General features: G+C 38.9%; 1 long non-coding RNA gene across 5 annotated transcripts in view; it reads left to right on the plus strand.

The window, feature by feature from the left end:
- Nucleotides 1–5,821, plus strand: part of LOC144283221 (uncharacterized) — a 310,775-nt gene extending 304,954 nt beyond the window's left edge. For 4 of the 5 annotated variants that reach the window (XR_013351657.1, XR_013351655.1, XR_013351654.1 and 1 more), the window contains 4 exons: nucleotides 1,912–2,007; nucleotides 3,044–3,180; nucleotides 4,101–4,342; nucleotides 4,756–5,821. This is a non-coding gene — a long non-coding RNA (uncharacterized LOC144283221). Of the gene's footprint in view, nucleotides 1–1,911; nucleotides 2,008–3,043; nucleotides 3,186–4,100; nucleotides 4,343–4,755 lie in introns of all 5 variants that reach the window. The other variant, XR_013351658.1, reaches the window with a different exon arrangement.
- The last annotated feature ends 4,328 nt before the right edge of the window (nucleotides 5,822–10,149 follow it).

Here is a 10,149-nt window from a genome sequence, read left to right on the forward strand (position 1 = left end):
ACAGAGGATGAGAGCGAGAGTGTTGGTCGGGGGGTTGTCAAAAGATGCTATTGAGGGAAGTTTTGGAGGGCATTAATATCTCAGCTTTTTGAAGAAAGAATAATAATTAAGGAAGTATATTGGCTGGCTAATTACCTTATATATTAGCCTTCAGTTGCAAAAGAGACTGCCCACTTAAAGATGAATTTGATAAGAAGTGCAATCATTATTCCACATTTATAAAATACAGGGGCAGGGAAATTCCAGGTTTCATTCAATGGCTCAAAATGCCATTGAAGACTCAAGCTCTCCTAACTTCCACTCTGTCTTCCTCAGAATGTTGGTTTTTGTTCCAAAGCTTTTCCGCCCTCATGATTGCAAGGTAGCTGCCAAATAACTTGGCAAATTATTTGGAACAACTGTATAAAAAAGGCTGAGAGGGACAACTGTACTCTAAATCCTTTTTATTAAAGAGAAGAACTGTGTTCTTCTTGCCCAGTTTCTCACCCCAGTCTCAGTAGAGTTCCTTTTAGGTTCCAGTGGCCATGGTAGGCCACAGGGTCATGCTCCAAATGTAAGGGAAGCTGGGAAGTGTGTACCTGGCATTTGTAGTGTCCATATTGGATGCCAGATTCTGTCTGCTGGGAGGAGGTGCATGCATGAAGTGGGGAAGTGATCAATGGTATTGGGCCAGCCTCTCACACCATCTTCAAAACAGGAAAAGAAGGAATGGAGAGTAGTTAATGGATCTCACGCTCAGGCCCTCGCACAGTCCTTTGCTTCTTGAACTGTAGGCATTCAATTAATATTTGTTGATTGTGGGATCATTGTCATGGGAATGGAAAATCAAGATGAGGTCAGGCAAGTGAGGAGTAGAATCAGTTATTCTTTCCAGTCTGTGGCTAGATGACAAATTTTTAATTTTGTCACTTAAATGGGTGACTGTTGATATTTCTTCTGGGTGGATAAACTAAAATATTAATTCGACAGCAAGAGAGGTAGTGGTGGTTTTATAAAACCATGTCTAATTTGGCAACAGTTACATAATCTAAAAGCAAATCAGGGAAAAACCAGAGTTAAATGGAAAAAGACCAGGTCCTAGGAAATAAAAGTTTACTGAAAACACCATGTGTGAAGTCCTAATGAAAAAAACAGACTGTAAGATGGCCCCAGGGCTGTGGAAAAAAATTCAGTACTAACCTAATAAAGTACTTAGTGTCTGTTGATTACCCATGGAAACTCACAACAAGGAAAAAGAGGGCACAAACTTAGTTCATTTAAAAAAATCGACTATCTAAACAAGCAGACATTAATGTGTTTTAAAAACTTTGCCTTTCTCACAAATACAAACAAAGCAGAAAGTCAAAAAGTTGTCTTTGGACTATAGTAACGATGACAACAAGGATACTATGTAGAGACCGGAAGAAGACATGAGTCATTATGTTAAAGAAGTGTGAATTATTTTAAATAATTCATATGACGAAATACAGAGAGACTTCCAAATTAGTATGAGCACGTCGCAGCACACTGATCCTTTGAAATGACTTCTTGCATTTCTTTTTAAGTTCGTTAAGCCCTTTTGCAGAACAGAGCTTGCCTGGAGACTGGAAAGCATTAGAAATGAATAAAAGGTATGGGGTTATTTCCCATTGCTCTTTCTTGTAAGAGATTGCTCCATTTTTAAGTGATTGAAGCTAGTTAACTGTAACCACAATATATTTTCAGTGTTTTTCTCGTCTGGAGTTCTATTCTTTTGCTTCATTCCACTCTAGCCTCTCACAAATGCAAAGGCATGCCCCAGCACAGGGAAAGGGGCCACACAGGACCACAGGCAGTTAGTTGACTCATCTATAAATGTTTCTAATTTCTTAGTGTTTGTTATATATCAAGTCAGGTACTGCATTTCTGCTGTAAACTTTTCTTCGCACCTAGGCCGAATTCACAATCTTTGTGGAGTTGTGGTATGCTTTTGGTGGATCAGTTTTCTGACATCACTTGGATTTCCCAGTTTCCTCCAAGTCCTTGAAGGTAAGATGCAATCTCTGCACTTCCTTCGGCATCTGAAAACCCTTATGCAGTGGTTCAGCCTCAGGAGTCCATGTAGAGTTACACAGGGAACTTTTACCTTACACACAGGTGTCTACTTGCCCCAGCACACTGAATCAGAATCTCTTCTGTTGGGCCTGGAGAATATCTCTAGAAACACTTCTTTGAGTCATTCAGATGTAAAGGTCTGTTTCAAACCATTAGTGCGTTCAGATCATAAATTTACCCTCCAAAAACGAAAGGAAAAGAAATGAAAAAAAAAAATTGGGAAGAAATAGAAAGAAAGATGAAGCTTACATAGCCAGCTCTTGCATCTGATTTCTATGACACCCAACCACGATGGCAGTCCTGGGAATTGGCATAGGACATGGCTAAGAGACCAATTCCCTGGATTCAAATCTCTGCTCTGCTGTATGACTTGCATCAAATCAAGTAGTCACTCTATGCCTTAGTTTACTCATCTTACAATGAGTATAATAATGATATTGGCTGTAATTTTGAGTTTAAATTATGTATTACATATACGATGAAAACTGATTAAGTATTTGCTGATAGACTGGCATAAAGTATTTGTTCAAACAATGTCAAATTGATATTATTTCAGGCTGCTTAGAGGCTCAGACTGAAAGTTAAATAGTATGTCTGATCTAAAAAATGAAAATATGAATGATTATAAATAAAAGTGTTTTTTTTTAACAGAACATAAAAACTGAGATTCAAAGTGAGATTTTGTTTTAGGTCTAAGGTGTTATCAATGTTGGGCCCATATTTTAATTAAGTAATTATATTAGCATTGAGAATGCCAGAGTCTGTTTTAATGGCATGAGTAAAATCCTAAGGTACCATAAAATGACAGCCAGAAATTACTGGCATGGATAATTAAGGATGGTGTTATTTCCTGCAGGCCCAGAGAGCTTGGTCATTCATTTTTTCACTGATTCAACAACAATTTGTTGAGCTGCTAACATCTGCCAGATACTATTAACAGGAAGCATATAATCCATGCTATGCCTTTCAGAAACTTTTTCCAGGACCCTGGGAATTAGAATGGGCAATGCAGAGACCAACCCCCAGAAGAAAGATGTGTGAAGCTGATGAATTCTGATGGTGGTTCACCTGATCCCCAGAGCTGTGCGATTTCCATTCCTTCCAGAGGTTTGGTAGTTTGCTTTTGTTTTGATTTTTTGAACCACCCAGGTCCTTATGATAAATTCCTTTATTTATATAAGTTGGGGAAAGTGTTCCTGTGGCTATTTGGCCCACTCCAGTAAATTATCTAAATAATAGTCAATCGATAGCATCTTCTGATCACATCCAAGTTTTGTGAAGGTATTTTAGACCAACAATTTATTTTTAGCAAGCTCATTTTACTCCACAGAAATAGTCTGCAGGTCATTAGCCAAGTAATGCTTTGTCCCCAACAAGCTAAGTCTACATCCTAATCTCAGCATTTGGAAAATATTTTTCCCTGTCTACGTGGAAAGAAAAATGTGAGCCACAGACTGAATTTGCAATCTTCTGATGTCTGAACTACTAAAATTTGTTATGTAAAGAATAGTTTTGTTATGAATATGAATTTCATAATAATCTCCATGAGTATTACCTACCATCTGCAAAAAAGGAAATTTACCTTTGTTGGTTAGCTTTTATTTTTATTTATTTATTTTTTAAAGATTTTATTTACTTATTCATGAGAGACACAGAGAGAGGCAGAGACACAGGCAGAGGGAGAAGCAGGCTCCACGCAGGGAGCCCGATGAGGGACCCGATCCCAGGACTCTAGGACCACGCCCTAAGCCAAAGGCAAAGGCCCAACCGCTGAGCCACACAGGCATCCCTGTTGGTTAGCTTTTAAAATTGGCTATGGATGGAATGATGACAGATGTATGATGCCTTATATAAGGAGCTATCACCCTGCTCAAGGAATAGCAAGTTCTTCCAGTAAAGAGAAAGGATAAATTGAAGAGCAGAAGCACTGCCTGCATGGGCTTAGGTCTATGAGGTTTGCATAATGATTTCAAGCACAGAATCTTGTCCTAGACACCCTTGTGACTTCATTGTATCTCCCCTTACAGAATTTTCCAGACTCAGCAACATTCAACAGACTGGTGAAGTGACTCAAGCTAAGTTCAGGCTTCATTGTCTGATTCCCTTGATCAACTCAATTAATAACACTAAGCCTCAAGATCCTTGGTGGGATACCTAAAGTGGGACCAATGATAGCGTCTACAGACTAGCTGAATAAAGCTTAAATGAACAAACACGTGGATAAGGATCATAGAGACATTCAAAATATTGTCATTCTCTTCTCCTTTTGGTAGGTTTAAAATTCCTCACCCCTTTTGGAGTGAAATGACTGACTCCGGCCAATGAAATATGAACACATGTTGATTCTGGGAGGAAGCTTTTAAAGAGCTATTGTTATATTTACCATTTCACTGCTTGTTTCAGTAACATCAGTATTCCAGATGGTAGTCTCTCCACTGACCAGGGTCCAAAAGAGAGGGTGGTATGGTGCTGAGCCCCCCCACCCCCAGCTCATCTGAAATAAACCTTTTTTGTTTTAAACCACTGATATGTTTGGGGGCTATTTATATCTACCACATAAACTGGTCTGGAACTGAATGTAAAGCACTTAACACATAGTAACCTGTCAGTTTGGATGAGAGGTGAAACCATAGGGTGTGATTAGTTTACTCATTTAACAGAAGTTTACTGATTGCATTCTAGATGCCATACACAGTGAATTCCATGGGAAGGACAGAAGATCCATGAACTTCTCAGTTGCACTGACCCTGCTACCATTCTAAAACTGAGGAAAGCAATCAGAAAACTTCACATCCCTGTGGGAGAGGAAAAGTCACGAAATTGGGCTAGCCAAAACTCTTCATACAAAGACATTGGAGCAAATAATAGTCATCCCTGACTAAGATCTGATGTGTACAATGGAAGTAACCTGGTCAGTATTGGTTCTGGGCATGACTAAAGGTGCCATCCTGCCTAGCCATGGCATCATTATTGATGCTTCTGCTCTGAGTTCCCTGACCCAACATGCCACTACTGCACTTAGCAAGATGGCCCTCCTTTAGAGAACTCCTGCCTAGTTCATCCATAAATTCACATTCTGCCTTAGTCCCTGCTACCCCACCAGATGAAAATAAAACCAAATGTTTGCCATCCTGATCTACCATCCCTCCACTCTGGGTATGCTAGACTCTCCATTGCTAGAGTCTTAGGATAGTTTTCTGAAGAAGTTGAGAAGCAACAAATCAAAGGGCTATTTACTCCCTTTCTGGAAACAAATGGCATTTGGTGAAGTCTGGTGATCATCCTAATGGACTCCTGGCAGGGGGCCTAAGCTCTGTGGTGTGGAGCTTCCTTGCATTGAGACAGTAAGGCAGAGATCCTTGCTGTACTGTTGCCTGCTCTCACATAAGAAGGAGTGTTGGTGGTATTGGACTTTGAAACTCAAAGCAGAACACCCTATCGTTTTGAGTCCAGCAGTGAGAAACTTGGGCCAGGCAGAGATGCCACAGCCCCCACTGGTACCTAGCACTGGGACTTCTAGGGTTTCTTCTTGGCACCTAATAGAGAAGGAGAGGCTGATGTTGATCAGCTTCTTCACGCCCAGGTGAACTCTGAAACAAGGTATACAAGTTTTCTATATTCTGGTGTAGCTTTAGGTAGGGTTAATGATATGGAGGGAAAAAAACAAACACAATACATTTGATTGAAATTCACATTGCTTCAGTATGAATTCTGGCCTTGATGCTTATAAAAATGGATCTAGCATGAATTATTTGCTGTCTCTGAGCCTCAGTTTTCTTACCTATAAAATAGTAATATTTTTTGTTTTTTTTTAATTAAAAAAAATTTTTTTTTAATTAAAAAAAAATTTTTAAATAGTAATATTAACATCAATTTTATAGCTGGTGTTCAAAGATTAAGCATTGAATAATGTCTGAGGCATAGTGGACTATCAATGTATGTTTGTGCCTTTTCTTTTTTCCCTCTAAAACAGGTATAACTAAGTGCTTTTGATCTTATGTCTCTCAGAGCTTATCAGAAATCACTATGGCTCTCAGCATATTATAATGTTCTTTCACATAGATTTTTTTTCATTCTCCCAATAATTTTATAAGTAAGGACTATAATTATGCTAATTTTATACATAAAGAAATTGAAGCTCAAAGAGATTAAGCAATTTGATCAATGATCAAAAAGATAATATTTGTCACAAGTATGACCTACACTGGAATCATTGGACCCAGTGCCCCTTTTCTTTATAGTCCTTACTACTTCTTTAACATTTGCATGGAGCCTGACTTTGTAGTGACCAAATATCAAGCCAGGTTACCACTGTCTCTGCCTACTGCTCTTCCTATTTCCACTGCCATTAGAAATAACCTTGATCTAAGGTCAACTTTAGACATGTTGAGCCTTCACTTGGAAGGGGAAGTTGTATAAGTGATAGGTTGAGTGTGGCCCCTTTATTCTGTAGACCAGGACACACATTTTAATCTTGGTAGGGCCACAGATAGGTACTCTAAAGGGGAAAAAAAAAGATGTGCCTACTATCTTTCCATCTCTCATCCTCAAACTCCACCCCAATCCTAGGGATGCTGATCTGCAGAGAATGCACCCCTCTTTACAGATCCCCCTCTGGATGGCTGGATTTCTCTACTGAAGGTCATAGCTTGTCTGAAGGTATGACTCTCTTCTTCTGAGTTCCACTAATCTTGCCATCTCCTCATTTTAGGGGGTCTAGGAGTTTAGTGGTAAAAATCTCGGGGTGCTGAACATTAGAGTAAATAATGCCGTACTAAACCTTCCTCAATTAGACTAATTTCCTGATAGGAACTTGAATAACACAATAGAGAGCTCCAAACAGTATTAAGAAAATGCAGCCTAGGTAGATAATGACTGTCAATATCAGTTTCTTTACCTATCACCAAACCGAAGTCCTCAATTGTACAATGTTCTATGGTATGGTTTTTCTCTTTTAAGGGTATTCTAAGTAGTATTTTTAATTTGGTCTTCCCTGTATATAAAAAAGTATTGGAATCTGGTGATGTGGACACAGTAATTTTTAATAGAGCTTAATCTCACAAGACTGCCCAGCTGAACTTCAGAAGTAGTAGAATATAATTATTTTAGTCTACTTAGGCTGCCTTAACAAAATACCATAGACTGGGAGGCTTAAACAACCGGAATTTATTTCACACAGTTCTGGACACTGGAAATCTAAAATGGTGCCATCAAGTTTGAATTCTGGTGAGGGCTCCCTTCCTGGATTACAGCTGGTCACTTTCTTCCTGTGGCTCTCATGGCAGAAAGAATAAGCTCTGGGGTCTCTTCCTCTTCTTATAAGGGCATTAATCTCATCATAGAAGGTCCATCTTCATGACTTCATGACAAGCCCAATTACCTCTCAAAGGCTTTATCTCCTAACACTATGACATTTGGGGTTAAGGCTTCAACATAAGAATTTGGGGGTGGGGAAGACACAAATATTCAGTCTATTAAAATAATGTAGTGAGAGCAATGGAGTGAGATCTCCTGGGTTAAACATTGCAGTAGTAGAACTTACTAACTGTTTGATTCCAGTTTACTTAACTCTTTGTACCTCAATTTCATCTATTAAAAAATAGATCTTGCTTAGTGGAGTTATTATAAGAATTAAATGAACTAATATATGCCCACTAGATATTACTGAAGATGATTATGAGGTGCCTCAGGAATACACGTGAAAGTAAACAAAAACATTGTAATGCTCTGAGTGATTGAAAGGACCCTGTAACATTCCTTTAAAATGACATAGAAACTGTAAACGCTTTGATAATATGCTAATAATCGTGTATATTGCTTCACAAAACAGAGAACACATTCCATAATTGTCCTGAAATTATTTCAAATGTATGCGTCTTCCCTCTTATCTCCTAGTGACTTCTACCAGAGAAATGTAACACTCCCCAGGGAAGCTCTCCGTGCCTTACTCAGTAATGTTAGAGTGTCACCCACATGTTACGATAAAAACTCCCAGAAGGGATCGCATCAAGAGCTCTCAGATACTTCCGCCTTACACTGCTACCTGAAAACAGCCTCTGTTACATTAGAATGAATTCCTACTTTACTGCCTCCCACCCCCACTCACTGCTCATCCTCTTATTAACTCAAGAACTAGTCAATTAAATGTATGAATCTTCCTTGACCTATGATGGGGTTATGTCCCCATAAGTGAGTAAAATATCCCCATAGTAAGTTGAAAATATCCTTAAGTTGAAAATGTTTTTGTTTTGTTTTGTTTTGTTTTGTTTTAAGTAAGCTCGACACCCAATGTGGGATTTGAACTTATGGCCCTGAGAACAAGAGTCTCATGTTCTACTGACTCAGCCAGCCAGGCACCCCTTGAACATGCATTTAATATACCTAACTTACGGAACTTCATAGCTTAGGCTTGCCAACCTTACGCATGCTCATAATACTTAAATTATCCTACAGTTGAGCAAAATCATCTAGCAGGAAGCCTATTTTTATAATAAAATGTTGAATGTCTCATATAATTTATTAAATACTACACTGAAAGTGAAAAGGCCGAATGGTTGTATGGGTGCAGATAGGTCGTCCGTATATGAGTTGCTTACCCTCATGATCAAGTGGCTGACTTGAGAGCTGCACTCCACTGTTGCTGCCCAGCATCACGAACGAGGCTCATACACCATATTGGTAGCCCAGGAAAAGATTCCGTTTCAGAATTTAAAGTATGGTTTCTACTGAATGCATATCATTTTTGCACCACAGGAAGGTTGAAAGATTGCAAGTTGACCCATAGTAACTCAGAAACCACTTGCATTTGTTAATACCATTTATGTGTCTCTCACAAAGTGGCACCTGATTGGTGGTTTGAAACTTTTTATTTATCACTTGGTGACCATATTTTCTTGAGTAGAAAAAATTATGTTGGGCTTGTAATCAAATTTTTTACTTTGCCATTCATTTATCTGTTTATCTTCATTTCTTCCCCAGCTCACCTACAAACTAATAGAAACCAGAGACTCTCAATAATGGAATCTGAGGCTTCTCTGTAACTTCTCCCAGTTTTACTCAATTCTTGACCCTCAAGGAATTAAATAAAGAACTATTTTCATGCTCTACTTTCTTCTTTCCTCTCTAGGGCTTGGTTTCTTTACTGTCTTCCCAAGGGTAATGTGAGGATGAGTTGCATGACTTCCAAATTTACATACCTAAGCTGGGCCTTCCCCTTGACTCTAGAACTTAACATCTACTCAGAAGTGTCTAAGAGACATCCTAAACTTGGCACATCTAAGCTAAAACTTTTATTTTCAACATCTGCCTCTTCACCTTCCAAAAAAAGGTCAAATAGAAGACAAACTTAAAAAACAAAACAAAAAAAAAAAAAAACAAAAAAACTTTCCTTCTAGTTTTCCTTAGGTGGTAAACAGTAACTTGAATTGATCTGGCTAAAAAGCTTGGCATTGACCTTGACTCCTCTTTTTCTCTGATAGTTCACATTTGAAATATCACAAAACTCATAGTTTTGCCTTCTGAACAAAAGTTTTTGCTTTTTGCCTTCTGCCTTGTTTTCTCCTTCCCAGCATAGCCACTGTGGTAGCCCTACTCCAGGTCACTGATGCCTCTCACCTAACTGTTCTCCCAGCTTCTATCTTTATCTCCTGTATTAGTTATCTGTTGATGGATAAGAAATCAGCACAGTATTCCTGGCTTGAACCCACCTAAATTTGTTATCTAATAGTTTCTGTGGATCAGGCGTCTGGGCACAGTTTATCTGGGTCCTCTGCTTCAGGGAAACCAATAAAGCTATAGTCAAGGTGTGATCCAGGGCAAAGGTCTCATCTGAAGATAGGACTAGGAATAGGTCACATGATTATAGGCAAGTTTTATTTCCTTATGAGCTGTTGGACTGCGGGTCTCAGTCCTTGGTTGTTGCTAGCCAGAGGCCACACTCATCCACCCTCCTTTGCCACATGGACTTCTCCAACATGGTTTCTTGCTTCATCACAGTGTGTAAGTCAAGAAGGTAATAGAGAGTCTGCTAGCCAGCTGGAAGTTACAATTTTATATAATCTAATACATAATCTAGAA

The sequence above is a fragment of the Canis aureus genome, chromosome 14, assembly GCF_053574225.1.
Source record: "Canis aureus isolate CA01 chromosome 14, VMU_Caureus_v.1.0, whole genome shotgun sequence".
Lineage (NCBI taxonomy): Eukaryota > Metazoa > Chordata > Mammalia > Carnivora > Canidae > Canis > Canis aureus.